This window comes from Spermophilus citellus, assembly GCF_964194105.1.
Source record: "Spermophilus citellus genome assembly, chromosome: 2".
Taxonomy (NCBI): domain Eukaryota; kingdom Metazoa; phylum Chordata; class Mammalia; order Rodentia; family Sciuridae; genus Spermophilus; species Spermophilus citellus.
The window spans coordinates 67,856,834-67,884,713 of NC_138183.1; the positions used below are offsets into that span (position 1 = coordinate 67,856,834).

General features: G+C 39.0%; 1 long non-coding RNA gene across 1 annotated transcript in view; it reads left to right on the top strand.

The window, feature by feature from the left end:
* Positions 1 to 27,880, top strand: part of LOC308632630 — a 209,887-nt gene that overhangs the window by 45,332 nt on the left and 136,675 nt on the right. The window contains exons 2-3 of the long non-coding RNA XR_014018619.1: positions 26,158 to 26,329; positions 27,207 to 27,302. This is a non-coding gene — a long non-coding RNA (uncharacterized lncRNA). The remainder of the gene's footprint in view (positions 1 to 26,157; positions 26,330 to 27,206; positions 27,303 to 27,880) is intronic.

Genomic DNA, 27,880 nt, shown 5'->3' on the forward strand with positions numbered 1-27,880 from the left:
GGCGGCTCTAGGAACCATTTTTCAATTTTGTTTTTATTACACCAAAAACAAACATTTCACTTAAACCTAGCTAGAGTATGCTACTCCATGCTTCCCTGCTCTCAGCATTTATTATAATAGCCTCCTTATAATTGGGTCCCTGTTTTCTAATGAACATGCATAAAATACCTGCATCCCAGTGAAATATTCATAAATATGAATAAAATGACACGATGTCTGGAATTTGCTCTAAAATGTCCAAAGAAATAAAAGATATGTAGTAGTAGCAGTGAATTAAGATCAACATCTTATCTTTTTGATCTTAAGATCCAAAGAACTTAACAAATTCTGCATGTTGGCAACAGAATTCTTTCTTATTAATCCACTTTTTGTCTGTTTTCATAATAAATTTTTTTAAAAATCATATGTTTGAAAAGTTTGTAAAAATACAATTTGGAGTATCAGGTTTTACAAGGAAACAGATAATTTATCTGCAGTTTGATTAGTCTGCTGGCCATCTAAGGTGCATGATCAAGACTTTTGGAGCAGCTTCAAAATACCCTCTTAAAATTATGGTACTGACAAGCAGGAGGCTAGGGTGAGTGGTAGAGTAAAATAATTTGAAATACTTTACAGTTTAGGTTTTGCTGCCCTTGACTAATAGCTTGTAGGCAAAGCAGAGCTTAATTACCTCTAATAGAACAAGTTGTGCTGGGCATTAATACTTGTGTTCTTATTTTTAAAGGGCTTTCAAATACTTTACTTGTCTTAGGGGTATCCAAGGAACTTACATCATATAAGTTAACATAAAAGAAAATATTTCATAGAAAATATCATTTAAAATAATGCATAAAGAAACTGTTAACATAAAGTGTTGATTATGATGTGGGAAACAGGCATTATCTTACAGCCCATGAGGTGGAAAGTTTTTCATCCTTTATGGAGGATAGCTTGGAAATACATTTCAAAATAGAAAGGTATATCTTCCTGATCTCATTCTAGGAGTTTAATCAATTAATATATTCATAAGTGGGCAAAATGAAGTGAACTTAAACCACATTAGCAGTAAATCATTGTTTTTAGCAGGAAAATACTGAAAACAAGAAAAATGTTCATATTTAGGCTATAGGTGATTTGGAACACCATACAGCTATTTAAAAAATATTAACTTCTTTGAGTAATTAAAAAAAACTTTTAGTTGAGATAAAATTTCTAATTAGAGAACACTTTAAACCATCTATCACTTAGCTAAAAACAAAAACAATATTTATTCAGCATTTAAAACCTCCAGAGCTTCAGGCAGTGCATTGGGAACTAGGGATATACTATTTGCTTTCACCGCTTTTCTATTTTTTGAGCACTTTGTTACCAGATGTGATAGGTTTTGTAGCTATGAACAAATTAACTGACAAGATCAACTTAGAGGGGAAAACGTTATTTTGGCTTACTGTTTAAGCGGTTCAGTCTATGATTGGTCAATTCCACTGCTCTAGACCCAAGGCAAAACATCATGGCATAAAGTGGTGGAAGAAGCTGTTCAGTTCATGGTGGATAGGAAGTGGGGTGTGTGGGGGAGGGCCATGGGGAAGATGAGCTCTTCAGGGCACCCCAGCGGCCCCCTGTGACCCAACTCCTCCAGTCACACCACACCTACCTACAGTTACCACCCAGTTAGTCCATTTAAACTAAGATGGACTGATTAGGTCACAGCTCTCACAATCCAATCATTTTACCTTGAATATTCCTGAATTAACACAGAAGTTTTTAAGGGACACCTCTATCTAAACTATACCACCAGATGTGCCTCCAAACCTTCTCATCTTCGATTTATAGGAAAAATTTCCTTATGGTTCCTAGGTAAGGTGGTGATGCTCTTAAAACAATTTGGTTCATGGAATGTCAGATTTAATTGTATTATTCTGAACCCATCGATCATATAAGTATGCTGTATCAAACTTTTTTAAAGAAATCGTTGACACCCCATTTATTGGATCTCCATATTGGGACGTGTAGTCAATGCCAGTCTTACACAAGAATGGAGTTAAAGTGGGTTTCTTATAGTTTGAAATTGAGAAATTGTTTCTCCATTGAAGTAGTTTGTAAGAGGTGTATGTTCAGGTCAGTCTATAAGAAAAATAGTATACCAAAAGCTTGGCATACCACCTCTTTATAAACAAGAGATATTATAACATCCTTATTCTGCAGCAAAAATAATGCTGTGCAGAAAATGTTCCTGTGAAAAAAAGTATTTAAGATGCCAAAACACTTTCTCCAGTGTTCATGTGCTAATGAAACAATGTCCCTGTAAGTCACAGGTGCAGTAATGGTTCCTGTAGCCTGCACTATAGCTTGTACATTACACAAGTACACGGACAAGAAGAAAGGATGCCTGGGGGTAATGTCCTACTTCCAGGGGTGCCCAGAATGTGGAGATGCAATGGCCTAGGGCTGCCTACAGTTCTTTACTTAACTCTTGGGTAGCCCCTTTCATTGTAGTGAGTCCAGAAATTGCCTGATCCTTTCCATTTGTTCCACCCTTATCTATAGCTGTGGAGGGGTTTATTCTCACAAAGCCAAAAGTCTCCAGTTTTTCCCATCTTTTAATGTGCACACAACTATTTAGATCAGGTTTTCCTGCCCTAGGCATTGTTGGTATTTTAGTCTGGATAACGCTCTGTCATGGTGGGCTCTCTTGTGCACTGAAGGATGTTGAGCATCACCCTGGCTCCTATCCACTAGATACCAGTAGCACTGTTCCCTACAAAGTTATGGCAACCAAATGTTCTCCAACATTGCCAGATTCTCCTGTGGAGCAAAGTCACCCTTGGTTGAAAACATCTTTCTTGAGTACCTTTTGAGATTTTTATCAGTTTTATCTGCTATAAATAAAGAGGAAAACTAAGACATAAGAAATAAGCTTCAGCTTGTCTGGTTTTTTTTTATCATTTATTTGACCCAGAATGAGAATTTGCAAATTGACAACCAGAGGGATGAGTTCAGCAGAAAATGAGTTACATTTGATTGACAGTGTGATTTTATTTTTAAATTAAATTTGAAGGCATCTGGAAGAGGCCTTCACTCTCCACTCTAGTGTTTGTCAGTTCCCTCTACTTGCTAAAGATGCTACATGCTTGACCCTATTTTCTGAGCCGGTCTGACCATAATGACTTGAGTGTGCCACCCTTTTCTAAAATAGCCATGCAGGAAAATGCAAGGACCAAGGTGTGTACTTATCAGGAATCCTTTGGAGTTACCATGGTCCATGTGGGACTTTATCCAAATTAGAGAAGAAAAAAAAAATCCCCCTTAAGACAATTTTTCTTTCATCTGTCACAAAGTTATCATGATATACTGATTTCATTAGAGAAGTACAACGCACTGCTGTTTGCTGAAGAATTATAACAGTAATAAATTTATAATGCTTTAGATAATGTAGTCTAAGGGTCATGCAGTACACACTCTGTACAACCACATGTGTCAGTCCTACATATTTAAATTATAAAAGGCCTGTGTTCCACAAGGAGACCTAGATTTAGGCCTTTGCGGGCTTTTCATTAAATGATTTCATTAAATGATTCTACTTGAGCAGAATTTGCATTTAGAAAATGATCTCTTCATGCTGACACAAATTTACAACAGTGCCTGCTGATGGTAGGTACTCAAAAACACTTTTGCACAAGTAAATGAAAAAAAAAGGAAAAAAGAAAAAGAAAAAAGGATAATCAAAAGTTGAATTGAGAACAACTTACTGCCATTTGCTTACAGTTACAGTAAGTTCAGCATTGCCTTCCTTTTGGTTGAGCAAAAACACCCACTCTTTGAAATAGCAACTCAGGACCATGCCTAGGAAGGACCATTCTCAAAGTTGGGAGGGGTAAAATCCAAGAAGGATAGTTGAATGGGACAAGATATCAAGAGGAGATTCCTGAGTAATGACATAAGGAAGAAAAGAATGTTCTTTTATCTCTTAACTGCTAGAACTTTCTTGTTCATACAGAGATGATCCTGGAAGGCTGCTATTCCTAGACATAAAAACTACTTGTCTCATCACTGATGGGTGTTACCTAGTCAGGGCTCTTAGAGAGGTGAGCCTCCTGCTTCCATGTTCTCAGTTCAACTTTTGATTATTATTTTTTCTTTTTTCATTTACTTGTGCAAAAATGTTTTTGAACACCTATCCATCAGCAAGCACTGTTGTAAATTTGTGTTAGCATGGAGAGATTGTTAGACCAGGATGCAAGAAAAGACCACTGACTCCAATTAAAATCAAATTAAAGCAAGCTTATTATTTCAACTGGCTGGGCTGCCTCTCTCCACCAAAAACCACGGGAACAAGATAGCCCTGCAGCTTTCCTGCAGCCCAGGGTTATAGCCCAGAAAGTTACACAAAGGGGGGTTACAGATAACAAAACTCTGACGAGCATAACACAAATGCTAGTTTACATTTTTGCTGGCCCCCACATCAGAATTTATGAAGGTCATTAGAGCCTCAGAGAGGGTCGTTATCTGGCCAGAGAAGGCCAAGATTTATGAGGCATCACTAAAGTTTCAGAGAGAGCTGCTATCTGGTCAGAGAGAGCCAGGCATGGGTGAGTTCAAGGCATGGGCAGGCATTCCAAGCAAGTTCAGAATTTGCAGTAATTTATAGTAAAGCCCAAATTATCTTTTCGTGACTCTGTGGCAAGATGGTTCCCTATTTGAAGAGAAAATCAGGCTGGGTCTATCAAGATCATTTTCTAAATGAGAATTCTGCTCAAGTAGCCACTTTAGAGAACTCCTTTCTATTGCAAAGAGTTTTTAGTTTGCTCAGATTCCATGTTAAGATTTACTTTCCCTATATTTGAAAAAATATAATGTTAATACAACTTTTGTTAACATTGTGGTTTAATTATTTTTTAACATTTATGTTTTGTATACATTTTTAAATACTTGTGAACTTTATTTGCATGTTATTTTATATCCTTCTACTCACACTTAACACTATCATAAACATTTTCTATATGTTTTATATTTTATAAGCATCATTTAAAATAAATAAATAATATTCCCAAGTAAATTCCTATACTTTGCTTAATGTCCTCTGTGATAGAACATTTAAATAGTTTCCACTGTTATTCTATTAGAATATTTTTTGCCATTATAATTATTAATAGCAATATTTTTATAGTACAGATACATAAATATCCAGGCCTATACCTTTTGATGGTTTCATTCAGACCAATATCCAAAATTGAACAAATATGCCAAAGGATATGGTATTTTTTCTTGCTCTACCACATACAGCTAAATTACTTACCAAAACACATGTTTTGTTTTGTGATTTATGGTGACTCAGGCATTACTTAAATGTAGCGTTTCTCTGAAGCCTTACAAAAATTGGATGTTGTGGTTTAAAACATTATCTTACTGATTTGGCTTTTTTTAAAAAAAGCACATCATTTAAATTTGCATTTCATTGTGCTCTCTTGATAACAAATGGAGGGAGATTTTGTAGCATACCAGACCATGACCTTGGGACACTGGGTGTCTGCCATCCAGAGCCCATCCACTCTGGCAGTGGTAGTCAGTACTATTCACAGATAACCATTTCAGTTTGCTTCCAGTTTTACTATAGAATTGCAACTTCCCTGCTCCCCTGAAGTTAGGCATGGATGAATGGCTTGCTTTGGCCAATGAATATAAGTGAGAGAGAAGTGTGTTAACTTCTTGCTAAAGGTCTTACAAGCCATTGCAGGAATTACCATGTCCTGTTTTCTTGCTTTCATGATCTTAAGCCCTTCGTAGCTTGGGTCTTTGGGCTTATTTGTGAGGATAGCATGAAGTGAAATCCTTGCAGTGACCAATGAAGGGCTTATAGGTTAAATGAGAAGAAAATATTTTCCTAAGCTGTGAACACTGGGGATTGTTTGTTATGAGGTACAACCTGCCTGTCCTCTCAGATGTGGCCGTGCAGCCCATCCTGCTGCCTGCACTGCTGTGCCATAGCACCAGGATGTATGGCCATTTCAATACACACAACCATTGCAGCAGAGCTGGAGTCAGGTGCTTTTCCAGACAAGGGAAGAGTTCGATGATATTTATGTATAATCCATTCAATTCCAAGCAACAAAGTGGGTGACAACACTCTGCCATCTGCCAGCTCAAATTATTTTTGTCATCACAGATTAAAAATTCAGTTTTAATACTCAGCAGGGAAATGCCTCAGTGCTGGTTGGCTTTGGGCAACTTTTTAAAAATCATTTTTCCTTCACAATAAGCCTATAAAAGCTAATAAAAAAGAGCTAATATTTATTGATCAAACATTATGCCTCAGGAACTGTGCCAAGCATCTTACCATCTCTCCTTAAAAGCTGATGAGGTCATCTTTGGCTTACAGATGAAGAAACCAAGGGTCAAGGTGAACCTCCCTTATCAAAGCCATTTTCTAGTCAACAGCAGCATCAGGATTGGAACCGTGGTCCATGTAATTCCAGGGTTGTGCACAGCCACTATGTGATGGGATGTACTGGTTCTCTGCAGGTTTTCTCAAGGCTTTAAGTTGGCTCATTTGGATTCTTCCACATCACTTTTGCCTTTCCATGTTGTTACTAAGGCTTTCATCGTATCTATGACTTTGTCCAACCAACTCCTGTCAAACAGTCACCATGCAGATGCTAGGGACTGAAAAATCAATGAAACCTAGTGCCTGTCCTCCAGGAGCTGACTCCCTGGAGCAGCACTGACCTAGAAATTGGATGTGAGCCACAGGTGCAAGCCACAGGGATCCACATTTTTTACAAAAGCCAAAAGAAACAGGTGAAATTGATTTTAAACACATTTCATTTAACCCAGGATATCCAGTATGTCATTTAGACATGTTACCAGTATAGAAGGTTATTAAGGAGATGTTTCTATTATTTTTACTATGTTTTTGAAATCTAGTGGACTTTATTTAATAATTAACAGCATGTATCATTGGACCAACCAGCTGGGCTCCATTGCTGTGTGTGGCCGGTAGCTATTGTATTGCTTACACAGGTCTAAAGGGAAAGATTAAGACATAGAGCTGCTATTTCAAGATATCAGGGAGTGTGATAGTCCCTGCGGCACTATGGGAGCCCAGCAAAGGGATGTAAGCCCAACCTGTAGCTCTAGGGAGGTCTCCAGGGATGATGATAGGTTGGGCAAAGGCAGTTTGGGGCTGAATCATGCAGGGAGTTGTCAGAGAAGCCACAGACGGTGAAATTTGTTCAAAAATCCCTCTGTAACTTTATAGCGTCCGTTTCATACACATTAGGTCATTTGGGAACAGCCTCAACCTTTGGCCAAGTGGCCAAGACTGCTAGTCGCCTCCCTGTTCTATTTTCTCTTTCCTCTCTAATAGAAGTACTATATTACCAGGGGTAGCTAAAAATCTATATCTTTCAGTCATCCTTGAAAATAAAGATGTTAAATGAAGTTCCTGGGTAGAGTTTCTGGGAAAATTCTGGATAGGAGGTATACCTCTTTATCTATTCCCCTTTCAACTTCTTGCAGCCTGGAATACAAACATAATTACTAGAGCTGAAGCAGTCACTTTGAGACAAAAAGGCACCCTGAGGATGAAAAGTACGCTCTACCCACATCAAAGGAGAAGGCACATAGTACCTGTGTCTTTATGACTGTGGACCTGCTGCACTATCTCTGAATTGCATAACTCTGGACTTATTTTATATGAGAGATAAGTAAATTCCTAACTTTTAAAAGGTACCATTATTTGCTTTTTTGTTATATATAGGTAGACTGACCCAATCCTGACTCAGACCGAATACACAGCTCACAAGTTAATGCCATTCATTCATTTTATAGAGGAGTTCACCAAGAATCTGAAAAATTATGTCAAGTAGAGGTGTCAGAGAAGTCTGCAGATTCTGGTCCTAAAGCTTATACTTTATTTATTGTATCCCTTTATCTTCTAAGCATATGGTTTCTGCTGTCTTCTCCTATTTCTTCCCATTGGGGGGGTAGCTGTTGCACTGAATTGTGGTAGGGTCTTAGTAATTAGTGACATTCTATAAGGGGCATCTGGTAGCAAGTGGTGTGGTAGAAACTTGGCCCCATTCTCTAGCTGGACATGTGTGTCCTTTGCCTTGATCATCTGGCAGAGGCCCATAAAACAAGGGAGCAAATGGTGACCATCTTCTCTCCTTTCCTTAGCCCCTGCCCCTAGCCCAGGCCTGGTTCTCACCTTGTTGGTCCCTTTGCCTGCTTCCTCTGGGTTCTCTTGGCTGGGCAGAGAGAAGGCTCAACTGGGTCCTTCTAATACTGCAGATGGACTGTGCAGGCACTGGACTTTCTGCTCTCTCCCCCTCTCCTGCTGTTGGTTTCGTGGTTATGGCATTGCTCATCTAGCAGTCCTAGTAGAGCTCAGCGATGCTCAGATCTGTCAATTATGAAACTTGTTGGCTGCTCTACCGAGGACTCCATGAGAAACAAGGTCACTGACTCAAAGCTAAATGTGATTTTCACATCATCGGCAGAGCCCAGTCCACCACAAGATCCATATTGCTTGCAAGTTGTTCAAATCAATCAGTGGCTTATTGAGCTTCCTCAATGACCTTTAAAACTACCATTAACTCTACCCCAGCTTCCAACAAGTGGCCTGAGCCAAATGTCTGGTGCTACCATTCTCTTTGGTTACAGGTGTGACCAGGCTGTTGTCATGGACTTTGGAATGTATATGCTTCTAACTGACCCAGAAATAATAATAATAATTCTTCTTCTTCTTCTTCTTCTTCTTCTTCTTCTTCTTCTTCTTCTTCTTCTTCTTCTTCTTCTTCTTTAGAGAGAGGAGAGAGAGAAAGAGAGAGAGAGAGAGAGAGAGAGAGAGAGAGAATTTTTAAAATATTTATTTTTCAGTTTTTGGTGGACACAACATCTTTATTTTATTTTTATGTGGTGCTGAGGATCGAACCCAGCGCCCGGCGCATGCCAGGCGAGCATGCTACCGCTTGAGCCACATCCCCAGCCCCCTGACCCGGAACTTCTTGTTCTAAGATTTCTCTGCCCTTTTGTGTCATCTGTCTGAACAGCTGAGCAGAGAAACAGGTGTTCTGCCTCTTAGCTTTTCTGTATCTAAAGCAGAGGGGAGAAAACTATTTCCATGAAGGGCTGCATAGTAAACATGCTAGGCTCCATGGTCCTTGGGCTTTGCCATGTCTATACAACTCTGCCACTGTAGCAGCCATAGACAGTACAGGAACAAACAAGCCTGGCTGTGTTCCCATAAAGTTTTATTTATGGACACTGAAATTTGAATTTCATATAATTTTTTGGCATAAAATATAATTCTTTCTTTAATTTTTCTTTGAACCATGTAAAAATTATTCTCAGCTCAGGGGCTATACAGAAATAGGCAGTGGGTTGCATTTGGCCTGTGGGCTGTGCTTTGACAACCTCTGATCTAGAAGCAGGATACTGTGGTAGTTAAAAGCATGGCTCTTTGGTGGTACAAATCCTCATACTGTCCCCAATTAGCTGTGTAATTTAGTGTCATCTGCTTCACTTTCTTCATTTGTGAGGTAGCAATAGTTCAAGGCATATGACAGAAGGCTGCTGGTTGGTGAGATGAAATAATGGATGTAATGTACATGGCCCTGCATACTGTGAGACTCCACTATGGGCACAGCACTGAACAAGGCACTACAGAAGATGTGAAAATGAACCAGACACAGGTGCACCCTGCAGGAGCTAGCTTGGAGTCCAGCAGGGAAGTGGCCACACACTGCAGTAACTGTCTGACACAGTGGACTGGTCTTGTCCACAAGAGGCACAGCAGTGTCAGTTTGTCATCTTGCTGTTGTGCTATTGCTTTGGGGGGCTTGGGGATGCTCAGCATGTTTGCTGAAAGTGGGAGCAGATCTTCCCAGGACCGTCACAGTGAGGCCAGTTCCCACACTTCTGTTTAAAGTCCAGCTTCACTGTTGCCCTTGCTCACAGTCCCATGGAGGCCACAGAGATCAGTCTTCCACTTGCCACCTCATGCAAAGCAGCCCAGTGGAGCTTATGGAAGAAAGTACCTTGTCTTTGGTGAGTTTCTGTTAACTGGAAGGTATTCCAATAAAGTGTGTACAGTTTGTTGATGAGTTATTTGTGAATGACATGAGAAATGTGGTTAATTTATGTTTGATGTGTTTGCATTATTTTAATTTCCACTTAAAAATAAATTTTATTCTTACCTTTCTGTGTAAGATTACTTGTTCTGTCTAGTCGGGCCACCAAGCAGAATCCTAACTGACCTTATCACCCGGGGACCATGCAGACTATATCTCTGTCTTTTTTTTTTTAAATTTATTTCACATTTGTAGGACAATGTTTTTTTATAACTTTATTTTATTTCTATGTGGTGCTGATGATTGAACCCAGTGCCTCATGCATGCCAGGTGAGCGCACTACCACTTGAACCACATCCCCAGCCCCTATCCCTGTCTTTTATTACAGAATTCTTTAACTTAGCCCTTAAAAACAGAAGATAACATGACTTTTCATAAATCACTTGGACCTTCAAATGTTTTAATGGCATATAGCTCTCTAAATTGTTTCCTTTGATACAATATATAAATCACAGGACATACTTCTGAGACTATAACAATAAAAAGTGATGTTTAGATGCTAAGAGCTCATCTCATCTCCAGAAAAAAAAAAAAAAACTGGATAAGTTCCTTAGGATACTATGCAGTGTGTTTGCTGAAGTCCTCGTGAACCTGCATCACCCTTGAGTCCCAAGTTGCTTATATCCTGTGCTACCCCGTGCCAAGTTGATATCTCAAACTCTCACATTAGGTATTTTATGCCAATTGCAGAGCTATCTCTTTGACTATAGTTACTCAACTATAGTCTTTTACTATAGTTACTCAGGTTCACCTTTTCAAAGTGGTGATCTTTCCATTCCTTTTTTGCAAACCCTTTAGGAAGATCCTTTAATTCTAATATAGTTTAAAAATGCCTGCTGCTGCCACCAGTTACTTTGGGAATTACTTCTCTTGTTTTTGCGCTGCTAGAGTTTCTTTCTTCTCTGTCTACTCTTTGATCTGTCTTATGCTATGATGGCGGGAAGGGTTTTTGAGGTTAATCTAGAACTTTGAAGAATGAAAAGAACTTCCACGTTAGACATGGCATGAAAATCTTGCCTGTGCAGGGGTGCCATGTAACGCATTCAGAGGAACAGTGTTCTCTTCAGGGTCTTTGTGAGTGTGATGAACCAGAGGCAGGGCAGAGCCCACGTAGCTACTATACTCAGTTGACCCAGCCCAGTGGTCAGGCCCCATTTGAGGCTCTGATGCATTCTGAATGATGCTGCCTGGCATGGGTCTCCTGAGGGTTCTTGTGTTGGAAGCTTAGTCCTCCTTGTGATGATGTTTGGAGGTGGTGGGGGACGTTTAAGAGGTGGGGCTTAGTGCAGAGTGTTAGGTCATTGAGGGTTCTATCCTAGGAAGGGACTGCAACTAGTTCCCATGGGAGTGAATTATTATAATTTAAGAGCAGGACTGAGCCAGGTGTGGTGACACACATTTGTAATTCTAACAACTTGGGAGGATGAGGCAGGAGGACCACAAGTAAGAGGCCCTCAGCTGTTAGTGGGACCCTTAGCAACTTAGTGAGACCCTGTCTCAAAATAAAAAGTAAAAAGACTTGGAATGTAGCTCAGTGGTAAAGTGGCCCTGAGTTTAATCTCCAGTTTCAAAAATAAAATAAGAAGGCAGGATTGGCCCTTCTGCACTCTCTGGTTTCCTGTCTTACAGGAAATTTGCACACATCATGCCACCCACCATGTGGTCTCACCTGAGACTGAACAAATGGAGTCACCTAATCGTGGATTTTCAACCTCCAAAACTTTGAGCTACGTAGACAATTATATATTATTCAGCCTCAGGTATTTTGTTATAGCAATGGAAAACAGACTAATCACTGCCTTAGTAATAAAGAAGGAGGAATGAAGGGGAGGAAGAATAAAAGGATAGCATAGTTTTATGGAGATTCTTTTGTGTTAGATCCTCCCACAAAGTGTGTGTGTGTGTGTATACTGTTATATATTTGCATATATATTAACTCTTTTAATTACTAAGTAAGATTGCCTCCTACAATATGCCAGTAACTATCCTGGAAAATGGAGAACAAAGGCACAAATAGGCTTTTTTCCCCTATATGGTTTGCAACCTAATGAATTTTGATAGACTCAAGCAATTCAAATAAAAATTTGGTCCATGGCAGGGTCAAAGCTCAAACCACATAAAATTGCTGAAATTGCCATTAGACCCCTCTCAAAAATCCACACAGACTACCAGGTGCCTAAAAAGACAAATACTAACTCATATTTAATATTATGTCATTGAATGGCTTTTTTTATTAATCTTTAATTTTTTTTGTGACTCCAAATCCCTGTATGTTGGAAAACCAGGCCACATCCCCACAGCACTGTGACTCAAAAATCTCCCTGCTGGAGGCTTTGCTTCAAGCCAATACCCTCCTCCTTCCTCTCTCCCTGTCCAAATACCTCCTGCTACCCTTGGCTCACAGTTTACCTCCTGTAAGCAGCCTTCTCTGATGGAATACTCAGTGCTCCATCTCCTTGCATCTTTGAATACAAATTATCCCTCACCATTTTGTGTATTAACAATGTGTTACTTTGTAGTAGTTCTCCTGTGTGTCAATCTCACTCTTCTTTCTCCTCTCTCTCATCACATATTCCTTGAGGGTGGAATCTTCACTTCTAATTTTGTTGGTAGGCCCCCTCCACAGCCCCTACTCCTGTGCCTAGCACACAGCGGGTGATCCATAAATGCTTTTTAATAAGGAGCTGACTCACCGCCAGCACTCTGGCCCCCTTGGCTCAGGTTGTTCTGAGCACGCAGCCTTCCAAGAAAAGCTGGCTTTCTTGGCATCCTTCCATAGTGTGGGTATGAATTTCAATGCTAGACCTCAAAGGGGAAAAAAAAAAAAAACCTCAGAAAGGGCCATCTTACCCTTGGGTAATTGTGAAAGAAAGAGCCCCAGTGGAGAGGAACCCTAGGGCCACTTGGATAAAATTCACACCTATGTCTATTCACTTTCCTTTAGCAAATAAAACAGAATTTCTAACCAAAGCTAACACTTAATACACACACACACACACACACACACACACACACACACACCATGTATATGCTTTTGTGTGTGCATATGCGTGTGCCCATGCATGCATGCATAGACATAAACGTATATTTCCATAACAACCCTAGGACATAGGTATTATACTCATTTGCAGCAGGCAAAACTAGAGGCAGTTATCTGTCTAAAGCCACAATGGTAGATCCAGGCTTGGGTGCCAGGCAGGATGATTTGGTTGAATATGAGCTCTCAGCCTGATACACTTCTACACTGTATCTTTTGACACTCATTTGTGTCTTTGTACACGGTATGTGTACCTGTGCATAGACAGCACAGAAACAATTTTAAAGTACAATATTTTATATGAACTTTGTATCTGTATTTCTTTGCTCTGATAAATCACACATTGCAAAATTGATAGACATGGGCTTATAAGGGCAAAGAAAATTCAGCTATAAAATGTTTTAAAAATTCTAGGAAAACTTTGCTAGCCTAGATAACTAATAGGTAACTAGTTCTCAAGAAGTAATCCGCAAAGAAAGAATGTTTGTAGTTGCATACAGAGAGCCTTTCACTGTCATGATTTAGTTATGCTGGGGACCAAAAAAACTTTTTCACCTAGCTGAGCTCTCTGGTTGGAGCTGAAGCCATTTCTCCATTAATTATGTTGTGTGGATGTGTCACATTTTAACTTTGTCTTTGCTTCTTTCCTTCTTAGACTTCCTCTATTGGTACCCACATAGCTTATTCTGAGGCAGAACATAGGGACATCCTACGTTTTGGCACTTACAGCTTTCTGGAATGCAGACGTGGGTACTGGAATGTACACAGGTCTGGCTGGTTTGACTTTGAGCAAACCATTTTTCTCTCCAGTGTAGATCATAATTCCTCTCTGTAGTGGGTATTGCATTCAGTGGCACCATAAATATGAAATATTATATTATAATTGGAGCACTGGGTGTGTGTATTTGCTTGCTTCTGACCCTGGCTGAGACTGGCAGCAGGAGCTCTCTCTTCTCTACTCCTGGTTGTTCTTTTGTGTTTCTCTCCCCTCCTGCTCCTCCCCCAGCCTCCTCCTCTTCACTTTGGTTCCTGGACAGCTGCTACTGTGAAGACAGTGCAGCGCCCATCTGCTTTCAGCATATGGGACCAAGGCTGTTGCTTCCAAAGTCCTTGTGTTTGTTGTTCAGAGGAGGGTGGGTTATTGTGTGGAAGTGAGGCAGAAAATTGCGGTGTGACCTAATCAGTCTTTGTTAAATCTTGATTTAGTGTAGATGGACTCAGTTGATCAGTCTTTCTATCCATCTGTCTATCCACCCATCCATGCATCCAATCTCCCATCTTTTACCACCGAGATTTGAATTCCCTCATACATCTATATAATAAAATACAAATAAAGTTCAAGATCAGGGAAGCACAGAAGGCTGAGGCCAAGGGGGAAATTAAAACACAAATCTGCATATTAGAGGACCCTTAAACATTGTTGCTAAACCATGGTTTTGCTTTGAGCATCTTGGCATATAAGCAAAAGAAGAATCGCAATTAGTTGATGAGATTCCAAATGTCCACAAGGGGTGAAGCAGTGGTAGGTGGGTAGAATATATTAAACAAAGCTTCTTTTAGCATTTAGTTCTGAAGAAAATTTTCCATGTGGATTGCCAATAAGACTTAGAACATGCCTTCAAACCAAAGTATCAGGGGTTCTGGTTCTAGGTTTAACACTCATTCAGGAGCTGCATTCCCAGTAAGAGAACATTTCTTGCCAACAATGTATGAAAGGATCCTAGATTTGACACTTTCTAGGGTGGGTCACAGCTAAAACTTCAGTTAAGCCACATATAGAAAAAGAACTACTGATCATAGTTATGAAAATATTGAAGGATAACCAATGTCTTTAGATTTAATTCTTCTGATTTTGGATTTTTGTTATCCCAAATATAATGAGAGTGCAGGTAGATGTCAAGCAGGAAGCATTAATTCAACTATTGTTGAATCTACTGGTTGCTGGATTTGTTATTTGCTTATCACAGGAATGTATGGTTAGATTGTTTTGTTAGGGAAGGTTCACTATGTAGTGGCTGCTTCTGGAATCCTCTTGGAATGGAATCACCCTGATACTGACTGCCATACACTGGGGGCCCCAGGTCATTGCTGGTTGTAGGAAAATGTTATGGGAGGTAAATGGCCCGAAAAAGTTCACCTTCACAATTGAAATCTCACTGTGGGCCAATCAACAAACAGTAACATGTGCATAAAACAACATGCTCTTTGGGAATGACACTGACTGATGTGCCAGAACTCATCTAACAGCACTAGCCTTTGAACCCCCTACCCCGACCCCAGAAGTATCTGCACACTGGCCAAAAAAAAGGTCATTGCCAAGAAACTCAACAATGTTTCCTACAAGCTTAAAAGAAAACTATTAGTTGGCTGAAAAGAAAATATAATGAATAAGTTTGGCTATGATTTCATGGTGCTTAGAAATAGAAGGGAAGTCCTTGATATTTTAATTTGCAGATTTGCTGTCCACTGAATGGGCCTTAAGTATATGAGAGGTACAGATTCAAATGCCTACAGAACTCAGGTGGTTCATAGAAATGCATGCAGTAAGATAGCTGCAACTAAAAGAGAATGGGGACAACTAGGGTGACTGGAGATCTCATACCCTTCCAAAAGGTAGCAGTAGTTACTTCTTTCACGTGAATTTTTGCCACAAAGCAATTCAGACTCAAGTGAGCCATGTGGCAGAAGTCCACATTTTATTGGATTTATTTCTGACCAAATGAAAACATTCCTATAGACAGGATTTAACTTCTCTCAATTTTTTTCCAGTGAATCACTTAGATAAATATGAAAGAGGAAAACAGAAAAACAAAGCAACTAAGATGACACATACACATCTATGCTTTTAGCTAATTGTTATAGATGTACTTCACTGCATATGTCTCTCCAAAGGAAAAAAGAAACAAAAAAATTAAAGATTAATTTCTTCAATAGATTTAGGTGGTGCTTCTATATACTATTATTGTTAAGATCGTGCCTGGGAAGAGAACTGTATCTTAAAAGTCATATTGCAAAACTGACAAGGCAGCTACTTGTCATTCAAACTGTTTTTTTTATGGGACTTGAAATCTCAAGTGTTCCAAGTACAAAACACACTCTCTCTCTTCAGCCTTGCAACAGGTGCAGAATTTTTCAACTGAGTTTGTGAGTGTTTTTGTCTTATTCATTTATGGGTAATGTATAAAGAGAAAGCCCAGAGAGATTTTTAGATCAATCTATTATGCAGTTTTCACTTGGCCAAACAAAGTACCCCAAGCTTTATATAGAGAAAGTGCATGCTGCTATTTTATTTCTGAAAGAATTTATACTGGGTTATATACTAGCACTTCCCCCAAGTTATCTGTTGGGTAATGTAGAGAGCATGACATAGGCAGTCATAAAAATCTTGATTTTAGTTGCCAAATATCATTTTAAAAACTGTAAATCTTGGGCTGGGATTGTGGCTCAGTGTTAGAGCATTCACCTAGCATGTGTGGGGCCCTGGGTTTGATCCTTAGCACCACATAAAAATAAGTAAATTAAATAAAGTTATGGTGTCCAACTTCAGCTAAAAAATAAATATTAAAAAATTAAATATTAAAAAAAACTGTGAATCTAATCAAAGTGCAAACATGCCATTTTGCCCATTTGGTGTTCACCTGTGCTGCTTTAGTTGCTGGGAGGCTTACCGAAGCCTTAGGAAGCTATGGCTGGTAATTGAATAATATCTCACATTGCCATATAAAAACATTAGTCCCTCTGAATATATGTTCAATGCACTAGAAGGTGCATTCTGATCTCACTGAGTGAACAGAGGTACCATTTGTCTTTCTGCAAGTCTGGTGATCTTCAAAGGTCTAGGTGGTTTTGTGGAATTCAGTCTTGACCCTGAATAATATGAATAAGGGATGGCCTTCCTGTGATAGGTTAAAGAACAACAGTAGAGATGGGCTCAATTGCAAATAGACTGATTCACTTCTAGAGGAGAGAAAAGCATGGTGCAGATTTAAAAAGCACTTGAGGTGGATAAAACATAAAAACAAGGAAAACTTAGCTAAAAACAAAAGCGAGCAAACAAAAATGAGTAATCCCAATGTAACTAGCAGTGACTTGGAACACAAAACAAAACATTGTTGCAAATGGGGGAATTTCTGTTTGAGTCAAGGCTACTTGTATAAAGAAGCTGAATTCAGAAAGGGACAGCTACTCTAATCAAATGTCACCTGGAAGCAGGTATCCCTTTTCCAGCTCTCTTCACTTTTCCTCATCCCATCTCTCAGTTACCTCTTTCTCTTGCCCTTGCCCCCACGGGCCCCAGGACTATATAACTTTTTAGCCAGGATGACTCAATAGCTTATCATTCAAAACAAAGCTCTTAAGTGTGAAAGGGAGTGGGATTAATAATTTCTCTAGGACAGCAGGAATAAACTGAGGTGTCCCAGTAAAATCAAGACACAGCATCACCCACTGCCCCTTTGGAGTCCCAGAGCCTACCCTGATGGATTATAGTGCCTTGTTCTGTTGGTTCAGGCTGGGTTGCCCTTGGGTCAGCAGCTCATTCTTTACTCATCCACTGGTTAGCTCAAGTCCTGAGGTGTAAACAGATCATTAGGAACCATGAGCAGTGCCAGATATCCTTAGGGAGTGTAGATAGGGAAGTGGGATATTCAACATGTTACAGAACCAAAAATGTTAGGTTAGTTAGTTGCTTTGTAGTGGCTTTTTACAACAGTGATCTGATGCTGGAAGCAAAATCTGGGTTTAACCTAATCCAAAATTTCAGAAGCCAAGAAGCTGAGTGTCTGTTTTCCATGTCTCAGCACCCTGAAGACAGATTTTCTGACTCCTACTCACTCTGGTGAGATTAGTATTTCATGTTTCTACCTCTTTCAGTAGTAGTCAACTGTGATTTTGCTTACCTGGAATCTACTCTCCTTTCTTCTGATAACATAATTCAATTTTCTTTTAGGTTTAGACAGATTGATTCAAGTCTATTCAATTGGCATTAATCCTTGGCCATACGCATTGCTGCAGAGATACAGAGAGGAATCTGTAATTTAAGTTGGTTCAACAGACTTAATCTGGAACTTTTGTTGAAATATTTTGGAAGGATTAAAGTTGCTGTGCTGGTAGTGGTATAGTAGTTGTAGTTGTTGTTCTTCTTCTTTTCCCTCCTCCTCCTCCTCCTCCTCCTCCTCCTCCCCCTCCTCCCCCTCCTCCTCCTCCTTCTTCTTCTTATTCATTGTAGATGGACACAATATCTTTATGTATTTTTATGTGGTGCTGAGGATTGAACCCAGTGCCTCATACATGCAAGGCACATGCCACAACGCAGCAGTATGGTTCTTGGTTGCTTAAGTTTGTTTTGTTGTATGAGGAGGAAGCCTGCCCAAGCATGAAGCTAAAACAGAAATACAGAAATGAGAGACATCAAGTCCTAAAAATATTGGAAATTGTGGACACAGCTATTCTAAAATATGGAATTTTAATCCTGTGTTTTTCAGTTTTGTGAGCCATGAAGAATTAGACTTGAGTAAAAAAATATTGTCAAAAGAAAAAAAATTGTTTTCTTAGAATCTGTTTCTTTTCTGGTGTGGTCAATTATCCCTCTGTTCAAGGCTGACCTTAGACTTACCTGTTTATTGGAGGTTAGGAAGTTCTTAAATATCGGCCTTTCCTTGTGAATGTCAGAACCAGAGTACTAGGTTCCTAATTGGGGATTAGGAACCCAATTCATTATTCAAACGCATGCAAAACCTTTATTTCCTTCCTGGATGGTGAGGCTTACTCTTTTCCTACTATTTAGGTCACTGTGGGTCATTCCAATAAGTGCATCATTGATTTTAAAGATATACATGAAGAATGCCTCTGATTTGACAAGATAAGAACCTCTTTGTTTTTGCATATATATTTCCCAGGGATTCTTCCTAGCACTTTGCACCTATCTTTTGTTTGGACAAAAACAGTTTTTGTATGTGTTACATAAATTTTGAACTATAGGTTTGGTTGCTAATTGTAAGGATTGGAGACAAAAACAAACCCAAATAATATATTCAGTTTCTTAGAGCTCCCAAGTACCTTTGTTTTAAGAGAGGTTGATTTTTGATAATCACTTTAAAAGAATGCTGACAAGTTTTTGTTTAGAGGAGAAAAAAGCACTAAAAGGGAAAAATTAGCTTGAAATTTGGTGAAGCTATCTATTTTTCCAGTTTTTTTTTTTACCTGTATGGAATAGAAATATACAGTGTCTTATAATAATATCGTTTTGGGAGGTACTCAGAGAACCTGCTTTATATTTAAATCTTTTGCTATTCTACTAAGTAAATATGCTTGTATGAGTCACAAGAGGAGCCATGCTGCACTGAATTTCACTAAAGGGCACAATCTCCTGCATATACACATGTATTCATTTCACCATCCCATTTCAATATCACCATCTATTTCTATGACTTTTTCTGGAAATTCATATACACAGTATATCTATATGAGAAATGTCTTAAAACTCAGTTGTTTCTCTCTATGGGAGTTGGGGTGGAGCAGGCATGGGAACTGCCTTGTGCAAATATTATGTTTCTATTCATGAAGAACAAAGAAAAGCAAAAATATTTTGAGATATTTAGGAGTTCAGATAATGAATAATGAATAGACTTAAAACGCATGATGGATCAAAGATAATTTGGTTCTGGCAGCAAGTCTAATTAGCGATGATTAATTAAACTTTTTCTAAGTAAATGGAATGACTGAACCCAAATAATTAAGTTTGTGCACCTCTGATTAGGGAAGAAATAAATCTGTGAGAAAGAACCCCTAATTCTCAGGTAATTGCTCTTGGAGAACCAGATGAGTCAGGAAGTAGGAGTAGAAATGGATCCAAGAAACAGAAGGAAAAAGAGGGAAATGGAGGTGGAGGGAGAAGAGTCAGAGAGGAGAAGAAAGACAAAGGCAAAAGGAGGAACAGGAGGAAAGAAGAGAAGAAAGAAGATGTAGAAAAAAAAAGAAGAAAGAGAAAGAAGAGAGGGGAGGAAGATTAAAAAGAAAGAATGTGTTCTTTCATTTATTTGTTCAATTATTCAATGATATAAATTGGATATTTACTAAATGCCAGATATTGGATTAAGCACTAGGACTGAATGGTGAATCAATCTTTATACCCTCATTTGGGTCTTTTCACTTTTACATTCTATTGGGCAAGACAGGAAAAATAAGTAACTAGACAAAATAGTAATTTTGATACCATATGTTATGCAGAGAACTGATAAAGGGCTGACACACAGAGGAAGATAGCTTGACAGCTGTTGATATCACATCTATCCCGTGTGAATGAAATCCAGAGAGACAATCTCTCTTCTCCACCTCTGATCAGTGGATACAGGGAATCAGCATGTCTACCCCAAGCCGATCCATCCCAGAGGGGGAAATGCCTAGGCCATGAATCCCAGGGAAGGAAAATTACATGGGGCAGTGGTTGGCATTGCTCTGTCCTTTGAATAGTGATTTCAGAAGAACATAGAGATATCTTTTCCTTCTTTGGATGCCCAGCAAAAACAACTTAATTTGACAAACCTGAGCTGATGGACTAGCCGGAAGTGGAGTGGGCTATCTGTAAATTATTCAAGATAGCCCAGAAAGAGTTCTACAACAATATCTAGAATCCAACATTATTCTTAAAAAATCTGGGCTGGGGATGTGGCTCAAGTGGTAGCGCGCTCGCCTGGCACGCTTCTGGCCCGGGTTCGATCCTCAGCACCACATACCAACAAAGATGTTGTGTCTGCCGAAAAACTGAAAAATAAATATTAAAAAATTTTCTCTCTCTCTCTCTCTCTCTTGAAAAAAAAAAATCTATACCATGACTATCATATTGTCAGTTGTGTACTTTCTGGTAGAGTTTTGAGACATGTGGCCAGAACAGCTGAGGTAGTCAGACAGGTATTACCCTTTCCTGGCATAGAAAGATGCTAGTATCTTGGTAAATAAACTCTCCGTATGGAAAACCTCACAGACAGTATCGCTTGTAAATAGCAGCTATTTAAGAGAAGCAAGCAAACAAAAACAAATCCCTTCAATCTGGTCTTGTAGAAGTAACAGCAGAAAGCAGTGTTGCACCTGAGCAGCCACATTAATCTATGGGTGTAACTATGTACTAATACTGAAAAAATAATGGCTTTTCAGGAGGAATGTCAGAATCAGAGGAGAACAATTGGAATTAGGGTTGTAGCATGGAGCTTCCATGTCCTTGATTAAATACCTACATGATAGAGAAAATTTCATGTATGGATTTGTGGTGAAAAACAACAAAACTTGATGGTTTGCAGGGTAAGAGGTTTAAAGGACACTCCATAGGTCACCCCAGAACAGAGTGGGCAGATGTGTTCTTTGAAAGTTGTCATTTTACTGGTGATGCATGCTCTATTCAGAGGGACCTGGCTATTACTAGTCATCGAGGGTGAGCCCTGGTCCTTACATATTATGTCCACTTGCCCACTGCCCTCAGACTTCCAGGAACTCTTTATCCCAGAGCAGCCATTCTTCCCCTTCCCCTTGTCACTTCTGCCCTGAGCAGCTGATGGAGCCCATGTACAAATATGAACATCCCGTCAGACTTGATGGTGTTCCAAAAAGCTGAGGGTTCTTTACTCTCCTCATATTCTGGCTATGCAGAAACAACTGCGTTCTTCAAACACAGAGTGCCTGCAGATCCAAAGATCTCCCGGCAATCTTCCCTGCTAAAAATGTATCTGTTACCAAAATGTTCTCCAAAGGCAAAGCAACAGGCTGAATGTAAAGATCCTTTCACTCCTCTTACCTAGAGTCAATGCCCTTCAGTTTTGAGAACTGGGGAAGGGAAGAGGATGGGTGTTTGGGTGATAGCTGCCTCTTCTCCTTAGAGATTGTCCAGAGTTCATTCTTTTTTTCCCCCCCCCCACAGAGGCTGAGAGGATGGTGGGAAAAAAATCAATAATTAAAGTTCTTTTCTTTTTGAAGAGTTCTATATTTTTTGCTTATTTATGCATGATGTGAAAAAATTTTTATTTATTTACACACATTTGACCATTAAAATAAAAGTGGAGGTGAATTGTGAAGAAAGCCTTCTCCTAACAGAATTCGCCAGGGGTAGGGTAAATAGATGATGATTCCTGGACTTGCCAGGATACTCCTGATTTTCTAAACCAGTCAGTCCCACGAAGAGGCTCTGATTTTTGGTTTATCAAATATGATCCCTGTGCCAGGATTATAAAAAGTCTGACAACAGTGTGTGCTATGGACTGAATTGTGTTGCCTCAGATTCATATGTTGAAACCCTAACCCCCCATGTGTGGCTCTATTAGAATATGGAAGTAATTACAATTCTACGAGGTCACAGGTCTTATGGGATTAGTGCCCTCACAGGAAGAAATACCAGAAAGCTTGGTGCTTTCTCTCTGCCACAGAGAGGACACAGGAAAAGGTGGCAACCCAGGAAGAGAGACTTTGCCAAAACCTAATTGGTACCTTGATCTTAGACTTCCTACCCTTTAAGACTATGAGAAAATAAATTTCTGTTCTTTAAGTCTCTTCATCTGTGATGTTTTCTATGACAGCCAAAGCACTTTTGAGACAGTAGATAATATGATAGGACTGATTTTTAAAAATATACCAAACACAGTAGAGCTGATACATACAGATTATTATTTATTTTGTAAGCAGTTCATATAACTTCATTGGGGTCTCCCTTCTACATTTTCCTTTGGATACAAGCGATGAGCTATATAGAAGAGCATCTGTGTCACTGTAATTGTCAAAACCCATTATTTTAGGGCTGGGGATGTGGCTCAAGCGGTAGCGCGCTCGCCTGGCATGCGTGCGGCCCGGGTTCGATCCTCAGCACCACATACCAACAAAGATGTTGTGTCTGCCGAGAACTAAAAAAAAAAATAAATATTAAAAATTCTCTCTCTCTCTCTCTCCTCTCTCACTCTCTCTTTAAAAAAAAAAAAACAAAACCCATTATTTTAAATGAAAAATAATACTTTTCAGCTTGCCATACCTTCTTATTCACTAAATTAGGCAACCATTATTTTTGTCTCTATTAAAAACTCAAATTTCCCCTGAAGGATGTAAACCTACAACTGTAGAGAATATTCAAAAGACTATTTGTTGAACAAATTAATTTACCATGGGCTTTGAAAGCCCAAACAACAGAGATGCCCAGGACTCAAAGAACTCACAGATGGGTGACAAGAACCACTGCTGGCAGTCTCTGAGAACACAGAGAGAACTGGAGAGGAGCCAGGAGACTAGAGCTGTGTAAATATTGTCCAATTCTTTTTAAGAGAGAAAAATGCAAATACAGAAAATTAGAGTTTAACAGACTTGATATTTTCAACCCCAAGTAGAATTTGATAAGCAAATAATTATGTCCAGAATTTGAAGAATATGGTAAGAATATTAAGGTTTGTTTAGTCTCTAATGTTGCCTCTGAGAACAAACTGGAGAAATGAGCAAAATGGCAGCACAATTAAGGGGCTTTTGTAGCATTTTGCATAGTCGAGTGATTCTGTGTGAAAAGTGTTGACACACAAAAAGTTAATAATGTATTATTCAGGGAAAAACCAGGTCACAAGACAGTAGAATACAATACTATTGTTGTAAGTAATATGGAGATAGAAATAAATACATTAAAAAATTCCCAGGAGAGTCCCAAAACATTATTAGTGGTCATATTTGAGAATTTTTTTCTTCTTGGTTTTATTTTATGTATTTCTAAATTTTGTGTGATTAGACTAGTTTCTTTAATAACAAAACAGTCAAAATAAGAATATACATGAAAATAGAAATATTGATTAACTTACTGATTTTCTGTGTGGGAAGATGTTGTCAAGGAATAGGATCTCTTTTACTGTACTGTGGAATTCTGATTATATGAATGTTGTGATAGTCTATTAACTGGAGTTCTCAAAACTGTCTCGTCACCAGAATCACCAGGTATATAGTGAAAAATACAGATGCTGAGCTCTACCATTCTGATACAGTAAAACTGCAGTGAAGCTTGGGAATCCAACCACAGGGAATTGATTAAATTATGGGATATCTAGAGGTTGAGACTACTTACTGACCTGAGAAATTACCCCCAGTATCATAAATGAAAAGAACTAGTTGAAAATACTATGGTGCAATTTTGTTAGAAAGAGGAATTTTACACACACACACACACACACACAAACATACACAAAATGTTTACAATAATAATTTCTATAATAGGATAATTTTTAATTTTTTCTTTTTATTTGTTATATTTTCTAAAAATTTCATATATACCAGGTGTTAATTTTATAGTTATTTTTAAATCATTATTTTCATCCTTTCCTTTATAAGGGTATAATTGCAAAAGATAAACAGTTGTCAGAAAATTTCATAATGGAGATAAATTTGTAAGCAAAGAACAATCCTGTTTCCATAGAAAAGATGTGCACATGGAAACACTAGCCAGGTGACAGTTATTTGGCTGGGAAGAGCCCTTGCAAACTAGTGAGAAAATGAGTGTTCAGTGCACTGGAAATCCAATCCTGATTTTATTTCTACTAGGGATTCCTCCCTGTATCCATCTCTAGGGTCTTTGAAGTAGATGAAGTTTCTATGTGCAGGCGGTACTTACATCTGTTTTCTAAACGTGCTGCATTTACATTTCAGACCTATTTACTGGGTGTCCGCTATGCTGTGCTTTGCTCTGGAGACTAGAGACAAATAAGTCATGAACATCTAAACAATGCCTTAAGAGAGCTTGATTTAGGCAGAGAGTTGGAGATTTTTAAAAACTGATAAATTCAGTAAAATATAAAATATGATAGCAAGGTGAGAGCATGAAGTTAGAGTGAAGATTCTCATCTTTGGTCCTGCATGAGAACTCTGGAGGCTTTTGAGAAACAAGAGATGCCTTGTCTCCACATCCCATACTGAATTACCTGGTCTAGAGTGAGGGTTTAGTATCCACAGGCAGAAAAAATCTTCCCCTTTTATTCTGGTCTATGGCTGAGTGTTGAAACCCACTGCATTGCAACAACTTAACCTGCCTGTGGTGTTTCAGAGTGTGGTGGCAAGAAAAGGCTAGCTGAACAGAGTTTGGGAAATGGATGTTTGATGTCCAAAGATCATCTAACAGAAGAAATAAGGGGTACAAATTCAAAAGGTCTTGCCTGGACCTGGTTGATGTGGGAGTTTGTGAGGGTTCAACCTGGTAAGATACCGAGGGCATGCTGCAGGTCTTGTGTGTGCAGGAGAAGAGACAGTTGACAATATTAGAAGGTACTGCAGCAGGGACAGATGGGAATGTGAGAGGTGGGGTCTAGAATGTGATGGGTTGGAGCTTATCGTGAACCAAGAGTTTGTGGGCATTAGGGACCCAATCATGAACTGTAAGGGGAGACCAGGTAACAATGCCTGTGGTGGTCACAGATGGTGCAGATCACTAGGTGTTATTGTCAGTAGCTGAGAGAGATTTCTGAGGCATAAGTGACAGAATTTAGCAATTGTACATGTTGTATTGTCAATAATATCACTCTGGAATTGTTTCAGCCTTTACTTCTGCATATTTTTCCTCAAATAATAGAATGCATTCCCTTATATGCACAAATCTCCAGTTATTTTACCTTTCTCTCTATGGCTAGAGAATATAAAATGAAATGAGAGAAAAAATGCCATGTTAATGATAGAATAAGGATACACACACACACACACACACACACACACACACATATACTCACTTACTCTTTTCTTATTCACAGATAAATATTTTTCTTATCACATTCCCCAGAGCAAACACTGAGTATATATCTGTGAGCTATGCAAAGATAGTACCAGGAGAATTGGAAGAGCTCAGTTTCTGTCTGTGTCCCATTATGCAAATATGTCTGACAGGTGTAAATAGGGGTATCAACCCTTGGAATAGAACCCATTCCCACCTTGCCATTCCTTATCATGCATATGTTTGGGAATGAATGTGTTGTTTTCATCTTCTAAGATTTTCACAGTTGAAAAAAAATTTTTTTTACACAGTGCAATGGTGAGTTCTGTGGTTTCCAAGGTGAAGAAATGGATCTGCCTTTTCTCCTTGTAGAATTCAGTGCATTTTCAAATACCTTGAAAAGGTGTCGGAGTCAGAAAAAGGAATTCTTGGTGTTCAGCCAGCAGGCAGAGGAGGTATCTGCTGCACAATACTTCCTTCCAGGTAAGGAAAGTTGTTCTGTGTGGAATGAATTGATTTGTTTCAAGGTGACATATGCCTGTGAACACACCTGGGCAGGTTGGGTGGTAAGGACATGTTGGGTGGTAAGGACATGTTGATTTTCTCCTGCATGGTTCTCCATGCAAGGTCCCCAGACCAGTAGCAGCAGCAGCAACAACAGCAGCATCACCACCTAGATTTAAATCCCTACTATGCCATTTATTAATTTGTCAAGACTTGAGCAAGTTGTTGTATCTTTTTAAGCCTCAGTTTCCTCAGCAGAAAAACATAATTCATCTACTTGTGATTATTTAATTTGAGGAGATGATGTCTGTGAAGCCATTAGCATGGTACCTGGCATATGGAAAACTACAAAATGGTGACAATTGCATTGATGATATTTATCTCTGCCAGTGTTTATGGGTTTATATGAACTGTACCACCCAATTGGCTTGTCTCCATTTCTATCAGGATTATCATCACTACCTTCTGCCTCCCCCACCATCTAAGATTTGTATCCATGTTCTGTTTTCCTCTTGAGGTGGATGGGGCTCACCAAGAAATGCCATCCCTTACACTTTGATCCTTTCTCTATGTGATGCCATTATTTATTTGTGTTGTCTCATAGCCTGCACTTTAAGAACCCACAAATATCTAGGCATAAATCTATTGTATGGAACAGGAATTCAGAAATGTGGATTGTACATAGAATTATATAGCTCACAAATAGGGTTATCATAGACCCCCATGTCACTCTCATTCTCATTTTCCCCAAATCTTAAAGTATATGTCTAACTGACCATGGTGGCTGTAAGAACCAGACATTAATTAAGGCTCTTCCTTGTTAGTTGTTGACCCCCTACTTTTCTTTCCCCAACAGTTTTATGGCTGCATTTCTCAGTAGCAGAAAATGATGCAAGATTTTATGAGGACAGCTACTTACCACACAGTAATTCTCCAAAATTTTAGAGACAAGGTAATGGTGGCAACAGATTAATCTCATGTTGTTTTAAGAAATCTCTTTAAGACTAGAATCAAAATGGAGCTTTAACAGAATTACCATGTGACCCAGAAGTTCCACTCCTAGTTATATACCCAAAGAACTGAAAACGGATATCAAGCAAATTCTTGTACATAAATGTTCATAGCAGCACTACTCAAAATAACCAAAAGTAAAACTTGATGACGATGTATAAACAAATGATGAATGTATAAACAAAATATAGTCTGCCCAAGCAATGAAATAGTGTAATATTATTCATATTATCCATTAAAAAGAATGAAAAGCTGATACATGTTTCAACATGGATGAAACTCAATGTGAAAGCAGGTAGTCACAAATGTCAGGGGATTCCATTTCTGTAGAACAGATAAATCCATACAGGTAAAAAGCACACTAATGGTTGCCAGGGCTGTGGCCAAGTGGGAGGGGAGGAGAGAAGGGGAGTGACTGCTTAGCAGGGACAGAATTTCTTTCCTTTTGGAGTGTTGAAAATATCTTGGAACTAGGTAGAGGTAATGGTTGCCCAGCATAATGAATGTACTAAATGATAC